The sequence below is a fragment of the Stenella coeruleoalba genome (genome assembly GCF_951394435.1).
Source record: "Stenella coeruleoalba genome assembly, contig: scaffold_78, whole genome shotgun sequence".
Lineage (NCBI taxonomy): Eukaryota > Metazoa > Chordata > Mammalia > Artiodactyla > Delphinidae > Stenella > Stenella coeruleoalba.
The window spans coordinates 1,329,153-1,354,892 of NW_027646200.1; the positions used below are offsets into that span (position 1 = coordinate 1,329,153).

At 44.4% G+C, this 25,740-nt stretch overlaps 1 long non-coding RNA gene across 12 annotated transcripts in view; it reads right to left on the minus strand.

The window, feature by feature from the left end:
• The window catches only part of LOC307181261, a 1,302,881-nt gene extending 1,278,796 nt beyond the window's left edge, over positions 1–24,085 (minus strand). For all 12 annotated transcript variants that reach the window (XR_013826245.1, XR_013826246.1, XR_013826247.1 and 9 more), the window contains exon 1: positions 24,015–24,085. This is a non-coding gene — a long non-coding RNA (uncharacterized lncRNA). The remainder of the gene's footprint in view (positions 1–24,014) is intronic.
• Positions 24,086–25,740: the final 1,655 nt, after the last annotated feature.

Consider the following 25,740-nt stretch of genomic DNA (forward strand, 5'->3'; position numbering starts at 1 on the left):
GGTGAGTTGGGGTGCTGCATAAAACCAGAGATTGAAATGAGCACAGATAAAGTTCCTTAAGTCAAATATGGAATAGACAAGAGCTACTCCTTGCTCAACGAAATGGACTCAACACCGCATATTAAACGCCTAAGAATGTACCTGACTAGTAAGTATCTTAAAACCTATGGATTGCTATGTCTCCGAAAGAGAATCAAGCATGTGTACAGGGGCATAAACGCAGCAGTGATAGGATTGGAGAGGTTCGGTGAGCAAATGAAGACCCTTTGAGGTCATATTGCATGGTACCCATTCCACGGGTTTCAACTACCCAGGTTTTAGGTATTCTTCCTTCAGCTAAAACATGCATGTGGAACCCAAGTATGATCAACCATGTGAACGGGAGACGTGTTCAAATATGTCTCAGTTTTCCTCCCCTGGTACTCGGGTGCAACATTCCAGACGCTTTACTAACACTCTCCCCACTTGGAGAGTCAGCGCCTTTAACCTCCTGTTTGGCCCAGTTTGCAATTTCTGCGGAAGATGAACAGGAATAGCGAGAACCAATGAGAGGCTAGCTGGAGGTGTCTGGACGGGCAAATTTAACTCTCATTTCCCACCAGGAAGAGGAAATAACCAAAGGCTCAGCGTGCCGTACCGGAACCAGATTAGGGCCTGAAGCCATCCTGCGGTGTTGCGGCCAGCTCAAAAGAAAGCGAGTTGAAGAAAGGAGCTCAGGGGCACTGTAATTCACAAACCTGCAGAGTTATAAATGACAGCTATCGTCCAAAAATAGACTGAAGTAAGGCTGCCAAGAGGACTTGAAAGCGGGGCAGAATTGCAGGAAACCGATTTCAGGAGGTAGACTGGAATTGCATTGAAAGCATAGGAAAAGAGGCAGAACGTCCACAATGATGCACTTGGCCAAAAAGGGCGTATGCGTTTTTTCCTGAATATATTCAGGAAAAAACGCATACGCCCTTTTTGGCCAACCAAGCAAGCTTGCAAAGGAAATCTGCACTACAATGAAGTCTCACTTCCCCCCGGTCAAAAGGGCCATCTGAAAAAAGTGTAAAATCCAGAAAGGCAGGACAGGCCATGGAGAACTGGCAGCCTTGTTATGCTGAAGGGCGGGATATAAATTGCCAACAAACACTCGGGAGAAGTGTATGGTGTTTCCTGAAACATCTAAAAAACAAATCAACAGAGCCTAGGGCACTTCCACTTATGGTCCTATAGCTTAGGGAATTTAAAATCAAAAAGACACAGCCACCCCAAAGTTTCGAACAGCTCTGTTTACAAGAACCTCGTTTACAGTACAAGTTCAACATCGCAGAAAGTGAAAAATGGATAAAAAAGTTGTTGTACTTACTTACAAACAATATCACTCAGCAATGAAATCTGTGTCATCAGGCCCTTAGCAGCACAATGAGTGGATTCAGGTATGATGATTCTAACTGAAGTAAGTCACACAGAAAAAGAAACATCATAAGATATCAGTAATACACGGAATGTAAACTTGGCTACACAGGAACTGAATTACAGAACAGAACAGGGTCTCAAATTTAGAAAACCAACTTATGCTTGCTTAAGGGGAAAGGTGAGTTGGGGTGCTGCATAAAACCAGAGATTGAAATGAGCACAAAGTTCCTTAAGCCAAATATGGAATAGACAAGAGCTACTCCTTGCTCAACGAAATGGACTCAACACCGCATATTAAACGCCTAAGAATGTACCTGACTAGTAAGTATCTTAAATCCTATAGATTGCTATGTCTCCGAAAGAGAATCAAGCATGTGTACAGGGGCATAAACGCAGCAGTGATAGAATTGGAGAGGTTCAGTGAGCAAATGAAGACCCTTTGAAGTCATATTGCATGGTACCCATTCCACGGGTTTCAACTACCCAGGTTTTAGGTATTCTTCCTTCAGCTAAAACATGCATGTGGAACCCAAGTATGATCAACCATGTGAACAGGAGACGTGTTCAAATATGTCTCAGTTTTCCTCCCCTGGTACTCGGGTGCAACATTCCAGACGCTTTACTAACACTCTCCCCACTTGGAGAGTCAGCGCCTTTAACCTCCTGTTTGGCCCAGTTTGCAATTTCTGCGGAAGATGAACAGGAATAGCGAGAACCAATGAGAGGCTAGCTGGAGGTGTCTGGACGGGCAAATTTAACTCTCATTTCCCACCAGGAAGAGGAAATAACCAAAGGCTCAGCGTGCCGTACCGGAACCAGATTAGGGCCTGAAGCCATCCTGCGGTGTTGCGGCCAGCTCAAAACAAAGCGAGTTGAAGAAAGGAGCTCAGGGGCACTGTAATTCACAAACCTGCAGAGTTATAAATGACAGCTATCGTCCAAAAATAGACTGAAGTAAGGCTGCCAAGAGGACTTGAAAGCGGGGCAGAATTGCAGGAAACCGATTAAGGAGGTAGACTGGAATTGCATTGAAAGCATAGGAAAAGACGCAGAACGTCCACAATGATGCACTTGGCCAAAAAGGGCGTATGCGTTTTTTCCTGAATATATTCAGGAAAAAACGCATACGCCCTTTTTGGCCAACCAAGCAAGCTTGCAAAGGAAATCTGCACTACAATGAAGTCTCACTTCCCCCCGCTCAAAAGGGCCATCTGAAAAAAGTGTAAAATCCAGGAAGACAGGACAGGCCATGGAGAACTGGGAGCCTTGTTATGCTGATGGGCGGGATGTAAATTGCCAACAGACACTCGGGAGAAGTGTATGGTGTTTCCTGAAACATCTAAAAAACAAAGCAACAGAGCCTAGGGCACTTCCACTTATGGTCCTATAGCTTCGGGAAATTAAAATCAAAAAGACACAGCCACCCCAAAGTTTGGAACGGCTCTGTTTACAAGAACCTCGTTTACCGTACAAGTTCAATATCACAGAAAGTGAAAAATGGATAAAGAACTTGTGGTACTTACGTACAATGCAGTATCACTCAGCAATGAAATCTATGTCATCAGGCCCTTAGCAGCACAATGAGTGGATTCAGGTATGATGATTCTAACTGAAATAAGTCACACAGAAAAAGAAACATCATAAGATATCAGTAATACACGGAATGTAAACTTGGCTACACAGGAACTGAATTACAGAACAGAACAGGGTCTCAAATTTAGAAAACCAACTTATGCTTGCTTAAGGGGAAAGGTGAGTTGGGGTGCTGCATAAAACCAGAGATTGAAATGAGCACAGATAAAGTTCCTTAAGCCAAATATGGAATAGACAAGAGCTACTCCTTGCTCAACGAAATGGACTCAACACCGCATATTAAACGCCTAAGAATGTACCTGACTAGTAAGTATCTTAAAACCTATGGATTGCTATGTCTCCGAAAGAGAATCAAGCATGTGTACAGGGGCATAAATGCAGCAGTGATAGGATTGGAGAGGTTCGTGAGCAAATGAAGACCCTTTGAAGTCATATTGCATGGTACACATTACACGGGTCTCAACTCTCCAGGTTTAAGGTATTCTTCCTTCAGCTAAAACATGCATGTGGAACCCAGAGTATGATCAACCATGTGAACGGGAGACGTATTCAAATATGTCTCAGTTTTCGTACCCTGGTACTCGGGTGCAACATTCCAGACGCTTTACTAACACTCTCCCTACTTGGAGAGTCAGTCCCTTTAACCTCCTGTTTGGCCCAGTTTGCAATTTCTGCGGAAGATGAACAGGAATAGCGAGAACCAATGAGAGGCTAGCTGGAGGTGTCTGGACGGGCAAATTTAACTCTAATTTCCCACCAGGAAGAGGAATTAACCAAAGGCTCAGCATGCCGGGCCGGAACCAGATTAGGGCCTGAAGCCATCCTGCGGTGTTGCGGCCAGCTCACAAGAAAGCGAGTTGAAGAAAGGAGCTCAGGGGCACTGTAATTCACAAACCTGCAGAGTTATAAATGACAGCTATCGTCCAAAAATAGACTGGAGTAAGGCTGCCAAGAGGACTTGAAAGCGGGGCAGAATTGCAGGAAACCGATTTCAGGAGGTAGACTGGAATTGCATTGAAAGCATAGGAAAAGAGGCAGAACGTCCACAATGATGCACTTGGCCAAAAAGGGCGTATGCGTTTTTTCCTGAATATATTCAGGAAAAAACGCATACGCCCTTTTTGGCCAACCAAGCAAGCTTGCAAAGGAAATCTGCACTACAATGAAGTCTCACTTCCCCCCGCTCAAAAGGGCCATCTGAAAAAAGTGTAAAATCCAGAAAGGCAGGACAGGCCATGGAGAACTGGGAGCCTTGTTATGCTGATGGGCGGGATGTAAATTGCCAACAGACACTCGGGAGAAGTGTATGGTGTTTCCTGAAACATCTAAAAAACAAAGCAACAGAGCCTAGGGCACTTCCACTTATGGTCCTATAGCTTCGGGAAATTAAAATCAAAAAGACACAGCCACACCAATGTTTGGGACGTCTCTGTTTACAAGAACCTCGTTTACCGTACAAGTTCAATATCACAGAAAGTGAAAAATGGATAAAGAACTTGTGGTACTTACGTACAATGCAGTATCACTCAGCAATGAAATCTATGTCATCAGGCCCGTAGCAGCATAATGAGTGGATTCAGGTACGATGATTCTAACTGAAATAAGTCACACAGAAAAAGAAACATCAAAAGATATCACTAATACACGGAATGTAAACTTGACTACACAGGAACTGAATTCCAAAACAGAACAGGGTCTCAAATTTAGAAAACCAACTTCTGCTTTCTTAAGGGGAAAGGGGAGTTGGGGTGCTGCATAAAACCAGAGATTGAAATGAGCACAGATAAAGTTCCTTAAGCCAAATATGGAATAGACAAGAGCTACTCCTAGCTCAACGAAATGGACTCAACACCCCATATTAAACGCCTAAGAATGTACCTGACTAGTAAGTATCTTAAAACCTAGGGATTGCTATGTCTCCGAAAGAGAATCAAGCGTGTGTACTGGGGCATAAATGCAGCAGTGATAGGATTGGAGAAGTTCGGTGAGCAAATGAAGACCCTTTGAAATCATATTGCATGGTACCCATTCCACGGGTCTCAACTCTCCAGGTTTAAGGTATTCTTCCTTCAGCTAAAACATGCATGTGGAACCCAGAGTATGATCAACCGTGTGATCGGGAGACGTGTTCAAATATGTCTCAGTTTTCCGCCCCTGGTACTCGGGTGCAACATTCCAGACGCTTTACTAACACTCTCCCGACTTGGACAGTCAGTGCCTTTAACCTCCTGTTTGGCCCAGTTTGCAATTTCTGCGGAAGATGAACAGGAATAGGGAGAACCAATGAGAGACTAGCTGGAGGTGTCTGGACGGGCAAATTTAACTCTCATTTCCCACCAGGAAGAGGAAATAACCAAAGGCTCAGCGTGCCGTGGCGGAAACAGATTAGGGCCTGAAGCCATCCTGCGGTGTTGCAGCCAGCTCACAAGAAAGTGAGTTGAAGAAAGGAGCTCAGGGGCTCTGTAATTCACAAACCTGCAGAGTTATAAATGACAGCTATCATCCAAAAATAGACTGAAGTAAGGCTGCCAAGAGGACTTGAAAGCGGGGCAGAATTGCAGGATACCGATTTCAGGAGGTAGACTGGAATTGTGTTGAAAGCGTAGGAAAAGAGGCAGAACGTCCACAATGATGCACTTTGCCAAAAGGGCATATGCGTTTTTTCCTGAATATATTCAGGAAAAAACGCATACGCCCTTTTTGGCCAACCAAGCAAGCTTGCAAAGGAAATCTGCACTACAATGAAGTCTCACTTCCCCCCGGTCAAAAGGGCCATCAGAATAAAGTGTAAAATCCAGAAAGGCAGGACAGGCCATGGAGAACTGGGAGCCTTTTTATGCTGATGGGCGGGGTGTAAATTGCCAACAGACACTCAGGAGAAGTGTATGGTGTTTCCTGAAACATCTAAAAAACAAAGCAACAGAGCCTAGGGCACTTCCACTTCTGGTCCTATAGCTTAGGGAAATTAATATCAAAAAGACACAGGAACCCCAAAATTTGGGACGGCTCTTTTTACAGGAATCTCTTCTACTGCACAAGTTAAATATCCCAGAGAGCAAATAATGGATAAAGAAGTTGCGGTACTTCTGTACAACAGAATACCACTCAGCAATGAAATCTATGTCACCAGGCCCGTACCAGCATAATGAGTGCATTGAGGCACGATGATTCTAAGTGAAATAAGTCACACAGAAAAAGAAACATCATAAGGTATCACTAATACACGGAATGTGAACTTGGCTACACATGAACTGAATTACAAAACAGAACAGGGTCTCAAGTTTAGAAAACCAACTTATGCCTGCTTAAGGGGGAAGGTGAGTTGGGGTGCTGCATAAAAGCAGAGTTTGAAATTAGCACAGATAGCGTTCCATAAGCCAAATATGTAATAGACAAGAGCTACCCCTTGCTCAACGAAATGGATTCAACAATGAGGTATCACCTCACACCTGGTAGAATAGGCATCATTGAAAATCTACAAACAAAAAATGCTGGAAAGGGTGTGGAGAAAAGGAACCCTCTTCCACTTTTGTTGGGAATATAAATTGATACAGTCATTATGGAGAACAATATGGAATTTCTTAAGAAACTAACAATAGAATTACCATATGATACAGCAATCCCAGTACTGGACATATACCCAGACAAAACCATAAATCAAAAAGAGTCATTCACCACAATGTTCATTGCATCACTATTTACAATATCGAGGTAATGGAAGCAACCTAAATGCCCACAGACAGACGAATGCATAAAGCTGTGGTACATATATAAAATGGAATATTACTAAGCCATGAAAAGGAATGAAATTGGGTCATTTGTAGAGACGTCGATGGATCTAGAGACTGTCATACAGAGTGAAGTAAGTCAGAAAGAGAAAAACAAATCTTGTATATTCATGCATATATGTGGAACCTAGAAAAACTGTACAGATTAACCATTTTGCAAGGCATAAATAGAGCAACAGATGTAGACAACAAACGTATGGACAACAAGGGGGGAAAGCTGTTGGGGGGGTGGTGGTGGGAGGAGTTGAGAGACTGGGATTGGCATGTATACATTTATATGTATAAAATAGATAACCAATAAGAACCTGCTGTATAAAAATATAAAATAAAATTCAAAATTAAAAAGAAATAAAATTTAAAAAATAAAACAGAAAAAACAATTATTCCCTGCACATACATGTATTTATATGAATAAATTATTTCCATGCTTATATCTGTAAATACAAAAAAGAGGAATAAAATCTACCTTGAACCAAAAACGAAAAAGAGAAAAAAAACACAGAACCCACCAGTTACACAGAGGAAAACCGTATCAGGGCACTTGCTCCAGTTGTAAACAATTCTGAAGTTGGTCAGTGGTGGGGAATCGTCTCCCATTCAGCCAGCAGCCCCCACGCAACAAGCGTCCTCATTGCAAAGCTGGGGCACCGTGCCGAGGCATCTGTGAGTAAACGTGAGCTGAGCCCCAGGCCAGTTGCTGCTGAACTATTCCCACCCGTCCCAGGTAAAACACCTGAATATATACAAGGACTTGAAAGCCTAGAGGAAGGGCCATAGAGCCACACGAGTGACAGCATGCCGGCCGACTTGGTGCCTGCAGGCCAGCCAGGATGGTCCTGGCCCTGGGTGCTCTTCTGGAAGATTTCCATTTCCCTGCCTGAGATACCCATCCTGTCCCTGCCCCCACTGCTTTTTTCCTTCCTCACCTCTGCCCAGGGAGAAATTCCAGCAGCAGGTATGGGTGACACATCCTCTTCTTTAGCAGGTGGCAGCCTGGCAACTGCTGCAGAAAGTCCAGCAGAGCCCCACTCACACTGGGCCACCCACAAAGCCGTGGCCTCTCACTCCCTCCCACCAGCCCAGCCCCGAGACTGCTGACAGGGCAGAGAAAATGGCGTCAGGCATGGCTGCAGGGGCTCTTGCTGCCTGGAGTGGTATTTATATTGATCTCAACCCAGGCACACCTGGGGAGGGCTGGCCGGCACGGTAAGGCTGCCCAGGTCAGCCAATCATCACCCCTCAGGGGCTCACAGTTGCAGAAAATGGAACTTGCTGAACCGGCCAGGTCCAAGGAACAGGTGTGGGCTCCTGAGAGTCAGGATAGACAAGGGGCTGCAGCTTTGGCTTGTTTTCTAATCATTTTATCTGGCCCATGAGTGGGAGACAACTTCAAGAAAACCCTCTCCTAATGAGAGGAACCCAGGAGTCAGGCAGAGGAGGGGTGGGTGGTGGTTGGAGACAGAGGCCTGGTGACCCGGGTGCAGTGGAAGTCTCTGGAAGACCAGGTGGAGGGAGGCCTCACGGAGTGATGCCCAGGGTCACAGACCTGTCGCAGCTGCTGTTTGTTAGTTCAAGTCCTGCTCTGAGGTGCTCTGTGTCAGCTCTGAGTGACAGGTGAGCTGGGGGTGCTCTGCAATGAGGGCTATGTGCACGGTTCCTGTGTGCCCAGCCCTGCCACGGTACCTGCAAGGGTAGCTCTGTATCCTGGGAGGGACCTGACCATGAGAGCCCCGTGGGCTGGGGTGGGGGTGGGGTACCTGCCCAGGTGAGCTCCATATTCTGGGATTGGTCTGACCACGAGAGCCCCATGGGCTGCTGGGGACCTGGTAAAGGATGTCAGGACAGTCAGTGAAGCCACCGAGGATATACCTCCAGTTGCTCCTAATTCCTACACCCTGCTGGTCATTCTACCAACCACCAGGACATGGTATTCTGTATTAGTCTTCAATGATGCCTTCTTTTGTATTCCATTAGTCCCAGAGTCACAAGAAATTTTGGCTTGTGAGTGGCAGGACTCCACATACAACTAAAACAATACTTCCGGGCCGTCTGGCCCCAAGGGTGCAAAAATTCCCACACCATCTTTGGGGAAAGCTTAGCTAAAGACCTAAAAGTTCTACCTCTGGAAAAGGAAACCCTCCTTCAATATGCAGACGACATTCTGATCACCAGCCCTACTAAGGAGGCCTCTGAACTACCAAGCCAATAAAGGATAGAAGTTGTCCAAGAAAAAGCTCAAATATCACAGACTGCGGTGACCTGCCTGGGCTTCATTCTCACAGAAGGTCAGAGAAGCCCATCCCAGGAAAGGGAAGAAACCATTTTCAGCCTTACCCCTTTCTAAAACTAGAAGACAGCTTAGGGGTTCCTGGGGAGGCCAGGGTTTGCTGCTTCTGGATCCCTAACTACAGTCTACTAGCTGGGCCTCTATATGAAACACTGAAAGGAAAAGATGATGATCCTTTTGAATAGAATCCAGAAGTGGCCTTTCAAGAATGGAAAGAGCAGTCAATTCAGACCCTTGCCCTGGAACTCCCTAATTTAGCTAAACCCTTTGACCTTTACATTCCCGGTGAAAGGTGAATCGCCATTGGAGAATTAGTGCAAAAACTGGGACCGCTTGAAATGGAACAATGCAAGAATGCCATCCAGGTAGGATAAACTACGGTCACTAAGGGGCTTGGCCCACTGCCACATCTGGCCAAGATACTGGCGGTATCTAAAAACCTGGAAATCAGCAGCCCAAAAGGCCACCTCCCTCCTAAGGGAAAAGGACCCCACGTGGTGATCCTAACCACCAACCATGCCCTGAAGTTGCAGGGTTCGCTCCGTGGGCACACCGACCTCGAGTGAGGAGGCCCTCCAACTCCAACATCCAGAGAGATAACCGGGGGCAACAGGGCACCATGACGACTCGTGTGAACATCACTTGACCTGGAGTTTCTCTCATAAAACAACAAGAGTGTGTCCCAAAAGAGTAGACTACTGCTTGCAGGACTTACTGCACCCAGAGGGGAGCTAATAATCTTGGCGGGGGAACAGTATACCACACTGTCACCATAGAAAAGCCTACAGACACCGTGATGATGGTGGCCAATAAGACCGGCTGGACTCCTGTTTACTTCAAAAGGCTGTTGACTCAGTAGCCATCATGGTCCTTGGTCACCACTGACCCTGGACTGTCTGGGAGTTGAGCGGGCAGGGCTCTGACACCTGGTGCTGTTTGTACGTTAATTCAGGGGCCTAATTGAAGAAAGCGCAGACTACTGGTCAGAGCATCTAGGCTGGCAGAGACGGTCAGCCTAAGGTGGCCGAACAAATGTGGGGCGGGGTGAAACCGGCCCCCACAGCGTCTCTGCACATCTCTTTCCTGGACCCTTAAAGGTCATTAGAATCTATAACACTTCCAATGCTGGTGCTCAGGTGGACGAGCAGGGAGGCAGGGGTCCTGGGGACAATCAACGTCACCGGGAGGCTGCTGGGGAGAAGCTCTGACCCTCGCCCCAGGGTATGAGGGCTCCCAACTCAGCACTCAGCAGTTACAGAAGAAGGGTCTGCACCCTCAGCACTCCAAGAATGAGGAACGGGACAAAAGGCAGAGGAGGGGTTTGTCCCCAGCAAAGCCCATTAAAAATCCCTGGGAGATAAAAATAGAATCTGGGCAATAAAGTCAAGTCTAACCTTTTTTATCCTTTGTGCTTTGTCTAATTTCACGTGCTCCTAGGGTCCCGCATGCAGAGGTTCCACACCCGGCACTTCAGACCAGATTTCCTAGTGCAGAATGGCTGGGTCGACACCTCAGCTCCTGGGGCCCAGTGCAGACTCCACGATATAGAGCCTGAGCTACAGCCAACCCGGCCCTCGAGAGCTCCGCCGCCTCCCTCCCTCCCACTGACTCTGACAGGATCTCTACACAGCAGCCCAGCCCACAGCCCACGGGGTAGTGCATGCTCTCACCTCTCCATTCTCTGATCAAAATATAAAGTTTCCTTTGCTTGTGAACCAAACTCAGTCTCGATCTGTTGGCCCCAATGACACTGGGCAGGGGGACACTTGTTGGGGTCCACTCTGGAGGATCAGTAACAGAAATTGAGACTATTGTAACCTCAATGAACAGATGTGTGAGCCAAACTGTAGTTAACATAGAACAGTGTATAAGGCTCGGGTAAAATAAGATGTTTTTAACACTTCCATTTGATATTTCCATCACTTTTTATAAGCAAGTTCAGTGAAAAGGTTTGTCTTATTTGTCAGGTCAATATTAGAGAAACGAAGTGATTTCTTTCCAAGGATGTACAGCTAATAATCTTGGTTAAACCTTCAATCTTGTTTTAAATGCTTTTCCATTGAAAATGATACCTCTCTTTCAGCTCCCCCATTTCTGAGAAGTATAAAATCTTATAATTTATTATTACCAAAGGGGAAAGGTGGGAGGAGGGATAAATTAACAGTTTGGAATGAACACATACACACTGCTATGTATAAAATAGATCATCAGCAAGGAACTACTGTATAGCACAGGGAACTACACTCAACATTTTGCAATAACCTATAAGGGGAAATAATCTGAAAAAGAATAGATATTTTTATTGACATCATCTATCAATGACAGTTAAAGTGTAGCCTAAGGGAAGCTGGTGGTGAGTGCTTCTGACCCTGAAGACTTCAATCATCTAAAGTTTGGACTCTGCCTACTTCCCAAGGCCCTTAATGAACATATGTGTAGCCGTAGCTTAAAAACTTCCCCAGTTTGGGTTTCGGGGAGACACTGATTTTGAAAAAGCCCTGGTGTTCTCCTTACATGAATGGGACTCTTCCTACTGCTAAAACATGTCTGTCACACCCAGAGGATGGTATACCGTCTGATCGGGAAGAGTTTGGAAAAGGCATCTCATCTCCTCATCTCCTGGTGCTCGGGTTCACCCCTCCAGCGTCTTTACTAACAGTCTCCCCACTTGGAGATGTCAGCACTGTCAACATCCTGTTGCGTACAGTTTGGAATTTGTCCAGAGGATGAAGCGGAAGGATGAGGAACAATGAGAGACAAGTCCTAGGTGTTCAGACAGGCACATGTCACTCTAATTTCCAATCAGGAAGACGAATTGACCAAAGGCTAGGGTTGCCCATGGAAACAGTATAGGGCTTGAGGAAATCCCGCTGCTTTGTGGCCAGTTCCCATAAACACGAGTTGAACAATGGAACTCAGGGGCAGTAAAATTCACAAAACTGCAGAGTTGAAAATATCCATCACTGAAAAATGTCTTGAGGAAAGTCAGAGAAAAGGACTTGTAAGCAAGGGAGAATGGCAGGAAAGGGATTTGAGGAGGTAGAAAGGACTCGCCATTAAGCACAAGAAAAGGAGCTGAACATTGCCAACATTGCCAACATTGCAGTTGGCCAAAAAGGGTGTATGCGTTCTTTTCTGTATATATTCAAGAAAAGGGCATACACTTTTTTAGCCAACCAAACAGGTGGGCACTGGAAGTCAATACTACAAAAGATATCACTTCGCATCAGTCAGAAGAGCCATCCTCATAAAGCGTAAACAACAGAAATGCAGGACAGGGCAACGAGAAGAGGGAGCCCTGTGAGACTTATAGTGGAAATGTATATTGCCAACGGCCATTCTGGAGAAGTGTATTGTGTTTACTAAAGCATCTAAAAAATGAGCTACAGAGCATAGGGCACTTGCACTCATGGGCGTATATCTTGGGAAAAACAAAAATCGAGAGGACACAGGCACCCCAATGTTTACCCCCTCTCTGTTTAAAAGATCCTCGACTAGGATATAACTTAAATGTCTCTGGAGGGAAAAAATGGATAGAGATGTGGTACTTAGGTAGAGTGGAATATTATTCAGCCTGGAAATCAATGAAATATGGCCAGTTGTAACAACTCCGGAGGAGTTACGTATGATCATTCTAAGTGACAGAATTCAAAAAGAAAAAGACACATATCATAAGATATCACTTAAAGGTGGAATCCAAAATGGCTACACATGAAATAAATTACAAAACAAAAACATAGTCAAATATGTAGAAAACACGCATAAGGCTGCTAAACGGGAAAGGTGGGGAGGGGTGAGGCATCATCCAGGAGGTTGAAATTAGCAAAGATACCATTCCAAATACCAAACTGATAATCAACAAGGCCTACACGGTAGCTAAAAGAACTGCACTCAGCACACTCAAGTCACCGGAAAAGAATATATACGACTGGTAAGAATCTGAAAAAGAATTTATTGATGTCTCTCTGTACGCGAATCAAGTGGATGTACAGCAGCAAGAAACAGAGCTTTGAAAATCAGCTGTAACCAATATAGTAATAAATTGAAAAAAATAAACGACAGAGAGACAGAGGAAACCTCTTACAACTTTTCCTCAGGGACGGTGATGCAACATGGATTGAACACATCTAGACCCACAGCAGGATGAGACATAAGGCTGGAAACTGTTTGCGCTAAGAGAAATGTGAGGTTGGGTGAGGAAATGCACACCCTTTAAAGTAATACTACCTGGTACCCATTCAATGGGTCCCAAATCTGCAGGTTCAAGGGATCTTCCTACAGCTAAAACATGCATGGAAAACCCAGAGGACTGTACACCATGTGATCGGGAGATGTGTCTAAAATGCACCTCATTTATCCTCTCCTGGTGCTCCTGTTCACCATTCCAGCCACGCTACTTAGAATCTCCCCACTTGGAGAATCAGCACATTTAAACTTCTGTTTCACACATTTTGCAAATTGTGAGGAGGATGAACGGGAAGAGGGGGAACCAATGAGAGAAGAGTTGTAGGGGTTTGGACGGGCACATATCACTCTAATTTCCCATTAAGAATAAGAATTAAAGAAAGGCTCAGCCTGCCTCGCCGGAGCCAAAATAGGGCCTGAAGCAATCCTGCGGGTTTGAGGCCAGCTCACAAAAGAGCAACTTAAAAAATGGAGCTCAGGGTCACTGCAATTCACAAACCTGCAGAGTTATAAATGAAAACTAACGTCCAAAAATATGTTGAGGTAAGGCAAAGAAGAGGATCTGAATGCAAGACAGAATTGCAAGAAACAGATTTCAAGAGATAGATTGGACTCGTCTTTAACGCACATGAAAAGCGGCAGAATTTCGACAATGATGCAGTTGGCCCAAAAGGGCGTATGCGTTTTTTCCTGATTATATCCAGGAAAAAACGCATACGCACTTTATGGGCAACGAAGCAAGCAAGCAATGCAAATGTGCACAACAAAGAAGTCTCACTTCCCACCGGTCAAAAGGGCCATCCTAAAAAATTGTAAAAACCAGAAATGCAGGACAGGCCATGGAGAACAGGGAGCCTTTATACGCTGATGGGCAGTGTGTGAACTGCCGAGAGCCACTCTGGAGAAGTGTATGGTGGTTCCTAAATCATCTAAAAAACAGAGCTACAGAGCATAGGACACTTCCAATCATGGGAGTATATCTAGGGAAGTCTAAAAATCAACAAGACACAAGCACACCACAGTTTAGGGCTACTCTGTTTACAAGAACCTCAACTTCAGTACACCTTAAATATCCCAGGAAAGAGAACAATGGATAAAGAAGATGTGGTACTTATGTACAATGGAATATCTCTTCACCATGAAATCAATGTAATAAGGCTAGTAGAAGGATAAAGAGTGGATTTAGGTCCGATAATACTACTTGAAATAAGTCAAACAGAAAAAGAAACATATCATAAGATATCACTTATAGAGGGAGGGTAAATATGGCTGCACAAGAAATGAATTACAGAACAGAACAGTGTCTCACATTTAGAAAACACACTTATGTCAGCTTAAGGGGAAAGGAGAGGTGGGGTGATGCATAAAACCAGAGTTTGAAATTAGCACAGATACCGTTCAATAAACCAAATAGGTATTAGACAAGATCTACACCTTGCTCAATGAACAGGCCTCAACACACCCTATACACCGCAGAGAAATATATCTGAGGAATAAGAATCTTAAAACCCATGTATTGATATATCTCCATAAGGGAATCAAGTGTGTGCAGAGCGGCACAAACACAGCAGTGAAAAGGAGCTAAACCCCATTATAGAAATAAATTTTAAAAACAAAACGCTGAAACAATGAAAGAGAGAAAAATTCTTACAAAATTCGCTCAGGGGCTGTGATGCAACCTGGATTGACCACATATAAACCCACAGCTGGATAAGACATAAGGCTGGACACTTGGGGCTGACAGGATTGGTGAGCTTTGGTGAGCAACTGCCGAAAGTTTAATGCAATACTTCATGCTACTCAGTCCAAGGGTCCCAACACTCCAGGTTGAAGGGAATCTTCCTACAGCTAAACCATGCTTGGGAAACCCAGCGACTGGTATACCATATGATCGGGAAAGGTTTCTAAAACGCACCTCATTTTTCCTCTCCTGGGGCTCCGGATCGACATTCCAGCCGCTTTACTAACAACATCCCCACATGGAGTCAATGCCTTTAAGTTCTGGTATCGCACAGTCTGCAGTTAGTGCAGAGGATGAATGGGAATAGGGGGAACCAGTGAGAAACTAGCTGTAGCGGTTTCAATGGGCACATGTCACTCTAATATCACATCAGTAAGAAGAATTAACCAAAGGCACAGCAAGGTGCCCCAGAAGAAAAATAGGGCTTCAAGGAATCCTGTGGTTACGGGGCAAGACCAAAAAAATAAGAGCTAAAAAATGGAGCTAAGGGCCACTGCAATTCAAAAACCTGCAGAGTTATAAAGGCCAACTATTTTTAAAAAATATATTGAGGTAAGGCTATGAAGAGGCATTGAAAGCAAGGCAGAATTGCAGGAAACCGATTTCAGGAGGTAGACTGGAATTGCATTGAAAGCATATGAAGAGAGTCAGAAACTCGACAATGATGCACTTGGCCAAAAAGGGCGTATGCGTTTTTTCCTGAATATATTCAGGTAAAAACGCATACGCCCTTTTTGGCCAACCAAGCAAGCTTGCAAAGGAAATCTGCACTACAATGAAGTCTCACTTCCACCCGGTCAAAAGGGCCATCTGAAAAAAGTGTAAAATCCATAAAGGCACGACAGGCCATGGAGAACTGGGAGCCTTCTTATGCTGATGGGCGGGATGTAAATTGCCAACAGCCATTCTGGAGAAGTGTATGGTGTTTCCTGAAACATCTAAAAAACAAAGCAACAGAGCCTAGGGCACTTCCACTTATGGTCCTATAGCTTAGGGAAATTAAAATCAAAAAGACACAGCCACCCCAAAGTTTGGAACGGCTCTGTTTACAAGAACCTCGTTTACGGTACAAGTTCAATATCGCAGAAAGTGAAAAATGGATAAAGAACTTGTGGTACTTACGTACAATGCAATATCACTCAGCAATGAAATCTATGTCATCAGGCCCGTAGCAGCATAATGAGTGGATTCAGGTATGATGATTAGAACTGAAATAAGTCACACAGAAAAGAAACATCATAAGGTATCACTAATACACAGAATGTGAACTTGGCTACACATGAACTGAATTACAAAACAGAACAGTGTCTCAAGTTTAGAAAACCAACTTACGCTTGCTTAACGGGGAAGGTGAGTTGGGGTGCTGCATAAAACCAGAGATTGAAATGAGCACAGATAAAGTTCCTTAAGCCAAATATGGAATAGACAAGAGCTACTCCTTGCTCAACGAAATGGACTCAACACCCCATATTAAACGCCTAAGAATGTACCTGACTAGTAAGTATCTTAAAACCTATGGATTGCTATGTCTCCAAAAGAGAATCAAGCGTGTGTACAGGGGCATAAACGCAGCAGTGATAGGATTGGAGAGGTTCTGTGAGCAAATGAAGATCCTTTGAAGTCATATTGCATGGTACCCATTCAACGGGTTTCAACTACCCAGGTTTTAGGTATTCTTCCTTCAGCTAAAACATGCATGTGGAACCCAGAGTATGATCAACCATGTGATCGGGAGACGTGTTCAAATATGTCTCAGTTTTCGTACCCTGGTACTCGGGTGCAACATTCCAGACGCTTTACTAACACTCTCCCCACTTGGAGAGTCAGCGCCTTTAACCTCCTGTTTGGCCCAGTTTGCAATTTCTGCGGAAGATGAACAGGAATAGCGAGAACCAATGAGAGACTAGCTGGAGGTGTCTGGACGGGCAAATTTAACTCTCATTTCCCACCAGGAAGAGGAATTAACCAAAGGCTCAGCATGCCGTGCCTGAACCAGATTAGGGCCTGAAGCCATCCTGCGGTGTTGTGGCCAGCTCACAAGAAAGCGAGTTGAAGAAAGGAGCTCAGGGGCACTGTAATTCACAAACCTGCAGAGTTATAAATGACAGCTATTGTCCAAAAATAGACTGAAGTAAGGCTGCCAAGAGGACTTGAAAGCGGGGCAGAATTGCAGGAAACCGATTTCAGGAGGTAGACTGGAATTGCATTGAAAGCATAGGAAAAGAGGCAGAACGTCCACAATGATGCACTTGGCCAAAAAAGGCGTATGCGTTTTTTCCTGAATATATTCAGGAAAAAACGCATACGCCCTTTTTGGCCAACCAAGCAAGCTTGCAAAGGAAATCTGCACTACAATGAAGTCTCCCTTCCCCCCGGTCAAAAGGGCCATCTGAAAAAAGTGTAAAATCCAGAAAGGCAGGACAGGCCATGGAGAACTGGGAGCCTTGTTATGCTGATGGGCGGGATGTAAATTGCCAACAACCACTCGGGAGAAGTGTATGGTGTTTCCTGAAACATCTAAAAAACAAAGCAACAGAACCTAGGGCACTTCCACTTATGGTCCTATAGCTTAGGGAAATTAAAATAAAAAAGACACAGCCACCCCAAAGTTTGGAACGGCTCTGTTTACAAGAACCTCGTTTACAGTACAAGTTCAACATCGCAGAAAGTGAAAAATGGAGAAAGAAGTTGTGGTATTTACTTACAAAGCAATATCACTCAGCAATGAAATCTGTGTCATCAGGCCCTTAGCAGCACAATGAGTGGATTCAGGTATGATGATTCTAACTGAAATAAGTCACACAGAAAAAGAAACATCATAAGTTATCAGTAATACACGGAATGTAAACTTCGCTACACAGGAACTGAATTACAGAATAGAACAGGGTCTCAAATTTAGAAAACCAACTTATTCTTGCTTAAGGGTAAAGGTGAGTTGGGGTGCTGCATAAAACCAGAGATTGAAATGAGCACAGATAAAGTTCCTTAAGCCAAATATGGAATAGACAAGAGCTACTCCTTGCTCAACGAAATGGACTCAACACCCCATATTAAACGCCTAAGAATGTACCTGACTAGTAAGTATCTTAAAACCTATGGATTGCTATGTCTCCGAAAGAGAATCAAGCATGTGTACAGGGGCATAAACGCAGCAGTGATAGGATTGGAGAGGTTTGGTGAGCAAATGAAGACCCTTTGAAGTCATATTGCATGGTACCCATTCCACGGGTTTCAACTACCCAGGTTTAAGGTATTCTTCCTTCAGCTAAAACATGCATGTGGAACCTAGAGTATGATCAACCATGTTATCGGGAGACGTGTTCAAATATGTCTCAGTTTTCCTCCCCTGGTACTCGGGTGCAACATTCCAGACGCTTTACTAACACTCTCCCCACTTGGAGAGTCAGTCCCTTTAACCTCCTGTTTGGCCCAGTTTGCAATTTCTGCGGAAGATGAACAGGAATAGCGAGAACCAATGAGAGGCTAGCTGGAGGTGTCTGGACGGGCAAATTTAACTCTCATTTCCCACCAGGAAGAGGAAATAAACAAAGGCTCAGCGTGCCGTACCGGAACCAGATTAGGGCCTGAAGCCATCCTGCGGTGTTGCGGCCAGCTCAAAAGAAAGCGAGGTGAAGAAAGGAGCTCAGGGGCACTGTAATTCACAAACCTGCAGAGTTATAAATGACAGCTATCGTCCAAAAACAGACTGAAGTAAGGCTGCCAAGAGGACTTGAAAGCGGGGCAGAATTGCAGGAAACCGATTTCAGGAGGTAGACTGGAATTGCATTGAAAGCATAGGAAAAGAGGCAGAACGTCCACAATGATGCACTTAGCCAAAAAGGGTGTATGCGTTTTTTCCTGAATATATTCAGGAAAAAACGCATACGCCCTTTTTGGCCAACCAAGCAAGCTTGCAAAGGAAATCTGCACTACAATGAAGTCTCACTTCCCCCCGGTCAAAAGGGCCATCTGAAAAAAGTGTAAAATCCAGAAAGGCAGGACAGGCCATGGAGAACTGGGAGCCTTGTTATGCTGATGGGCGGGATGTAAATTGCCAACAACCACTCTGGAGAAGTGTATGGTGTTTCCTGAAACATCTAAAAAACAAAGCAACAGAGCCTAGGGCACTGCCTCTTATGGTCCTATAGCTTAGGGAAATTAAAATCAAAAAGACACAGCCACCCCAAAGTTTGGGACGCCTCTGTTTACAAGAACCTCGTTTACAGTACAAGTTCAACATCGCAGAAAGTGAAAAATGGATAAAGAAGTTGTGGTATTTACTTACAAAGCAATATCACTCAGCAATGAAATCTATGTCATCAGGCCCTTAGCATCACAATGAGTGGATTCAGGTATGATGATTCTAACTGAAATAAGTCACACAGAAAAAGAAACATCATAAGATATCAGTAATACACGGAATGTAAACTTGGCTACACAGGAACTGAATTACAGAACAGAACAGGGTCTCAAATTTAGAAAACCAACTTATTCTTGCTTAAAGGTAAAGGTGAGTTGGGGTGCTGCATAAAACCAGAGATTGAAATGAGCACAGATAAAGTTCCTTAAGTCAAATATGGAATAGACAAGAGCTACTCCTTGCTCAACGAAATGGACTCAACACCGCATATTAAACGCCTAAGAATGTACCTGACTAGTAAGTATCGTAAAACCTATGGATTGCTATGTCTCCAAAAGAGAATCAAGCATGTGTACAGGGGCATAAACGCAGCAGTGATAGGATTGGAGAGGTTCGGTGAGCAAATGAAGACCCTTTGAAGTCATATTGCATGGTACCCATTACACGGGTCTTAACTCTCCAGGTTTAAGGTATTCTTCCTTCAGCTAAAACATGCATGTGGAACCCAAGTATGATCAACCATGTGAATGGGAGACGTGTTCAAATATGTCTCAGTTTTCCTCCTCTGGTACTCAGGTGCAACATTCCAGACGCTTTACTAACACTCTCCCCACTTGGAGAGTCAGCGCCTTTAACCTCCTGTTTGGCCCAGTTTGCAATTTCTGCGGAAGATGAACAGGAATAGCGAGAACCAATGAGAGGCTAGCTGGAGGTGTCTGGACGGGCAAATTTAACTCTCATTTCCCACCAGGAAGAGGAAATAACCAAAGGCTCAGCATGCCGTACCGGAACCAGATTAGGGCCTGAAGCCATCCTGCGGTGTTGCGGCCAGCTCAAAAGAAAGCGAGTTGAAGAAAGGAGCTCAGGGGCACTGTAATTCACAAACCTGCAGAGTTATAAATGACAGCTATCGTCCAAAAATAGACTGAAGTAAGGCTGCCAAGAGGACTTGAAAGCGGGGCAGAATTGCAGGAAACCGATTTCAGGAGGTAGACTGGAATTGCATTGAAAGCATAGGAAAAGAGGCAGAACGTCCACAATGATGCACTTGGCCAAAAAGGGCGTATGCGTTTTTTCCTGAATATATTCAGGAAAAAACGCATACGCCCTTTTTGGCCAACCAAGCAAGCTTGCAAAGGAAATCTGCACTACAATGAAGTCTCACTTCCCCCCGGTCAAAAGGGCCATCTGAAAAAAGTGTAAAATCCAGAAAGGCAGGACAGGCCATGGAGAACTGGGAGCCTTGTTATGCTGATGGGCAGGATGTAAATTGCCAACAACCACTCGGGAAAAGTGTATGGTGTTTCCTGAAACATCTAAAAAACAAAGCAACAGAACCTAGGGCACTTCCACTTATGGTCCTATAGCTTAGGGAAATTAAAATCAAAAAGACACAGCCACCCCAAAGTTTGGAACGGCTCTGTTTACAAGAACCTCGTTTACAGTACAAGTTCAACATCGCAGAAAGTGAAAAATGGATAAAGAAGTTGTGGTATTTACTTACAAAGCAATATCACTCAGCAATGAAATCTGTGTCATCAGGCCCTTAGCAGCACAGTGAGTGGATTCAGGTATGATGATTCTAACTGAAATAAGTCACACAGAAAAAGAAACATCATAAGATATCAGTAATACACGGAATGTAAACTTGGCTACACAGGAACTGAATTACAGAACAGAACAGGGTCTCAAATTTAGAAAACCAACTTATTCTTGCTTAAGGGTAAAGGTGAGTTGGGGTGCTGCATAAAACCAGAGATTGAAATGAGCACAGATAAAGTTCCTTAAGCCAAATATGGAATAGACAAGAGCTACTCCTTGCTCAACGAAATGGACTCAACACCCCATATTAAACGCCTAAGAATGTTCCTGGCTAGTAAGTATCTTAAAACCTATGGATTGCTATGTCTCCGAAAGAGAATCAAGCATGTGTACAGGGGCATAAACGCAGCAGTGATAGGATTGGAGAGGTTTGGTGAGCAAATGAAGACCCTTTGAAGTCATATTGCATGGTACCCATTACACGGGTCTTAACTCTCCAGGTTTAAGGTATTCTTCCTTCATCTAAAACATGCATGTGGAACCCAAGTATGATCAACCATGTGAACGGGAGACGTGTTCAAATATGTCTCAGTTTTCCTCCCCTGGTACTCGGGTGCAACATTCCAGACGCTTTACTAACACTATCCCCACTTGGAGAGTCAGCGCCTTTAACCTCCTGTTTGGCCCAGTTTGCAATTTCTGCGGAAGATGAACAGGAATAGCGAGAACCAATGAGAGACTAGCTGGAGGTGTCTAGACGGGCAAATTTAACTCTCATTTCCCACCAGGAAAAGGAAATAACGAAAGGCTCAGCGTGCCGTGCCGGAACCAGTTTAGGGCCTGAAGCCATCCTGCGGTGTTGCGGCCAGGTCACAAGAAAGCAAGTTGAAGAAAGGAGCTCAGGGGCACTGTAATTCACAAACCTGCAGAGTTATAAATGACAGCTATCGTCCAAAAATAGACTGAAGTAAGGCTGCCAAGAGGACTTGAAAGCGGGGCAGAATTGCAGGAAACCGATTTCAGGAGGTAGACTGGAATTGCATTGAAAGCATAGGAAAAGAGGCAGAACGTCCACAATGATGCACTTGGCCAAAAAGGGCATATGCGTTTTTTCCTGAATATATTCAGGAAAAAACGCATACGCCCTTTTTGGCCAAGCAAGCAAGCTTGCAAAGGAAATCTGCACTACAATGAAGTCTCACTTCCCCCCGGTCAAAAGGGCCATCTGAAAAAAGTGTAAAATCCAGAAAGGCAGGACAGGCCATGGAGAACTGGGAGCCTTGTTATGCTGATGGGCGGGATGTAAATTGCCAACAACCACTCGGGAGAAGTGTATGGTGTTTCCTGAAACATCTAAAAAACAAAGCAACAGAACCTAGGGCACTTCCACTTATGGTCCTATAGCTTAGGGAAATTAAAATCAAAAAGACACAGCCACCCCAAAGTTTGGAACGGCTCTGTTTACAAGAACCTCGTTTACAGTACAAGTTCAACATCGCAGAAAGTGAAAAATGGATAAAGAAGTTGTGGTATTTACTTACAAAGCAATATCACTCAGCAATGAAATCTGTGTCATCAGGCCCTTAGCAGCACAGTGAGTGGATTCAGGTATGAAGATTCTAACTGAAATAAGTCACACAGAAAAAGAAACATCATAAGATATCAGTAATACACGGAATGTAAACTTGGCTACAGAGGAACTGAATTACAGAACAGAACAGGGTCTCAAATTTAGAAAACCAACTTATTCTTGCTTAAGGGTAAAGGTGAGTTGGGGTGCTGCATAAAACCAGAGATTGAAATGAGCACAGATAAAGTTCCTTAAGCCAAATATGGAATAGACAAGAGCTACTCCTTGCTCAACGAAATGGACTCAACACCCCATATTAAACGCCTAAGAATGTTCCTGACTAGTAAGTATCTTAAAACCTATGGATTGCTATGTCTCCGAAAGAGAATCAAGCATGTGTACAGGGGCATAAACGCAGCAGTGATAGGATTGGAGAGGTTCGGTGAGCAAATGAAGACCCTTTGAAGTCATATTGCATGGTACCCATTCCACGGGTTTCAACTACCCAGGTTTAAGGTATTCTTCCTTCAGCTAAAACATGCATGTGGAACCCAGAGTATGATCAACCATGTGATCGGGAGACGTGTTCAAATATGTCTCAGTTTTCCTCCCCTGGTACTCGGGTGCAACATTCCAGACGCTTTACTAACACTCTCCCGACCTGGAGAGTCAGTCCCTTTAACCTCCTGTTTGGCCCAGTTTGCAATTTCTGCAGAAGATGAACAGGAATAGCGAGAACCAATGAGAGACTAGCTGGAGGTGTCTGGACGGGCAAATTTAACTCTCATTTCCCACCAGGAAGAGGAATTAACCAAAGGCTCAGCGTGCCGTGCCGGAACCAGATTAGGGCCTGAAGCCATCCTGCGGTGTTGCGGCCAGGTCACAAGAAAGCGAGTTGAAGAAAGGAGCTCAGGGGCACTGTAATTCACAAACCTGCAGAGTTATAAATGACAGCTATCGTCCAAAAATAGACTGAAGTAAGGCTGCCAAGAGGACTTGAAAGCGGGGCAGAATTGCAGGAAACCGATTTCAGGAGGTAGACTGGAATTGCATTGAAAGCATAGGAAAAGAGGCAGAACGTCCACAATGATGCACTTGGCCAAAAAGGGCGTATGCGTTTTTTCCTGAATATATTCAGGAAAAAACGCATACGCCCTTTTTGGCCAACCAAGCAAACTTGCAAAGGAAATCTGCACTACAATGAAGTCTCACTTCCCCCCGGTCAAAAGGGCCATCTGAAAAAAGTGTAAAATCCAGAAAGGCAGGACAGGCCATGGAGAACTGGGAGCCTTGTTATGCTGATGGGCGGGATGTAAATTGCCAACAACCACTCGGGAGAAGTGTATGGTGTTTCCTGAAACATCTAAAAAACAAAGCAACAGAACCTAGGGCACTTCCACTTATGGTCCTATAGCTTAGGGAATTTAAAATAAAAAAGACACAGGCACCCCAAAGTTTGGAACGGCTCTGTTTACAAGAACCTCGTTTACAGTACAAGTTCAACATCGCAGAAAGTGAAAAATGGATAAAGAAGTTGTGGTATTTACTTAAAAAGCAATATCACTCAGCAATGAAATCTGTGTCATCAGGCCCTTAGCAGCACAATGAGTGGATTCAGGTATGATGATTCTAACTGAAGTAACTCACACAGAAAAAGAAACATCATAAGATATCAGTAATACACGGAATGTAAACTTGGCTACACAGGAACTGAATTACAGAACAGAACAGGGTCTCAAATTTAGAAAACCAACTTATGCTTGCTTAAGGGTAAAGGTGAGTTGGGGTGCTGCATAAAACCAGAGATTGAAATGAGCACAGATAAAGTTCCTTAAGCCAAATATGGAATAGACAAGAGCTACTCCTTGCTCAACGAAATGGACTCAACACCCCATATTAAACGCCTAAGAATGTACCTGACTAGTAAGTATCTTAAAACCTATGGATTGCTATGTCTCCGAAAGAGAATCAAGCATGTGTACAGGGGCATAAACGCAGCAGTGATAGGATTGGAGAGGTTCGGTGAGCAAATGAAGACCCTTTGAAGTCATATTGCATGGTACCCATTCCACGGGTTTCAACTACCCAGGTTTAAGGTATTCTTCCTTCAGCTAAAACATGCATGTGGAACCTAGAGTATGATCAACCATGTGATCGGGAGACGTGTTCAAATATGTCTCAGTTTTCCTCCCCTGGTACTCGGGTGCAACATTCCAGACGCTTTACTAACACTCTCCCCCACTTGGAGAGTCAGTCCCTTTAACCTCCTGTTTGGCCCAGTTTGCAATTTCTGCGGAAGATGAACAGGAATAGCGAGAACCAATGAGAGGCTAGCTGGAGGTGTCTGGACGGGCAAATTTAACTCTCATTTCCCACCAGGAAGAGGAATTAACCAAAGGCTCAGCATGCCGGGCAGGAACCAGATTAGGGCCTGAAGCCATCCTGCGGTGTTGCGGCCAGGTCACAAGAAAGCGAGTTGAAGAAAGGAGCTCAGGGGCACTGTAATTCACAAACCTGCAGAGTTATAAATGACAGCTATCGTCCAAAAATACACTGAAGTAAGGCTGCCAAGAGGACTTGAAAGCAGGGCAGAATTGCAGGAAACCGATTTCAGGAGGTAGACTGGAATTGCATTGAAAGCATAGGAGAAGAGGCAGAACGTCCACAATGATGCACTTGGCCAAAAAGGGCGTATGCGTTTTTTCCTGAATATATTCAGGAAAAAACGCATACGCCCTTTTTGGCCAACCAAGCAAGCTTGCAATGGAAATCTGCACTACAATGAAGTCTCACTTCCCCCCGGTCAAAAGGGCCATCTGAAAAAAGTGTAAAATCCAGAAAGGCAGGACAGGCCATAGAGAACTGGGAGCCTTGTTATGCTGATGGGCGGGATGTAAATTGCCAACAACCACTCGGGAGAAGTGTATGGTGTTTCCTGAAACATGTAAAAAACAAAGCAACAGAACCTAGGGCACTTCCACTTATGGTCCTATAGCTTAGGGAAATTAAAATCAAAAAGACACAGCCACCCCAAAGTTTGGAACGGCTCTGTTTACAAGAACCTCGTTTACAGTACAAGTTCAACATCGCAGAAAGTGAAAAATGGATAAAGAAGTTGTGGTATTTACTTACAAAGCAATATCACTCAGCAATGAAATCTGTGTCATCAGGCCCTTAGCAGCACAATGAGTGGATTCAGGTATGATGATTCTAACTGAAGTAAGTCACACAGAAATAGAAATATCATAAAATATCAGTAATACACGGAATGTA